Source organism: Castor canadensis, chromosome 11 (genome assembly GCF_047511655.1).
Source record: "Castor canadensis chromosome 11, mCasCan1.hap1v2, whole genome shotgun sequence".
NCBI classification, from domain to species: domain Eukaryota; kingdom Metazoa; phylum Chordata; class Mammalia; order Rodentia; family Castoridae; genus Castor; species Castor canadensis.
This window is the reverse complement of record NC_133396.1, coordinates 44,450,264-44,451,046: the sequence shown is the minus strand read 5'-3', so window position 1 is coordinate 44,451,046 and position 783 is coordinate 44,450,264. Positions and strand designations below refer to the sequence as shown.

Here is a 783-nt window from a genome sequence, read left to right as displayed (position 1 = left end):
TCTAAAATTCACTGTCATTCTGTATTTTTTAAAGCTTTTATTTACTTATTTTTATTTTTATTGGTACTGGGGTTTGAACCCAAGGCCTTGTACTTGCTAAGCAAGTGGTCTGACTTGAGCTATGCTTCCAGCCTGAGCTTTTATTTATTTATAATATTCATGAAGAAAATGCAATTGGCTCATTCATTCCTTTTTTAAAGATATTTGGTTCTTCTCCTTTTCTTTCCTCTTAAATTGTCCTCTTGTGCTATTAAAAGCCAACACTATTCTTAGAACTGCCTTCCTAAACTGAGAAGGAAATTGCTGTGTGTTCTGTGAGACTCCAGGCTGGCTGGGCTGGCTTGAGATCCTCCTGATCTCTGCCTCCTCAGTAGCTAGGATTACAGGTGTGAGCCACTGGCAACTGGTCAAGAACTTTGATTCTTATCCATATTGAGGTCTTGGGTGTCTGAAATTTAATGAATATTCTAGAGCAGTAGTTTCCAAGCCAAAATGTCTTCATTTTGTTTATGTGGGATATTTGTATCAATAATTACTATATTAGAAATTAAGACAAACTAATAATAAACTCATCATATAGATAACATTTTTATGAAAATAGGTATTTTCCAAAATAATTTAAAAAGTATAATGATAAGAGTGTTGATGTTTACATTTTTATAAATTTCTTGACTGCTTTGGCTAGATTTTTATATATGTATCTGCATTTAGTCTGTTGCACTGTGTTACTTGAAGCACCTGAAGAAAATTTACAGATAATAAAGTTGAAAAAAAGTTTTTAGT

General features: G+C 32.6%; 1 non-coding gene across 1 annotated transcript; it reads right to left on the bottom strand.

The window, feature by feature from the left end:
• Positions 1-233: 233 nt before the first annotated feature.
• Positions 234-360, bottom strand: LOC141414529 (small Cajal body-specific RNA 11). The gene has a single exon (XR_012439545.1).
• Positions 361-783: the final 423 nt, after the last annotated feature.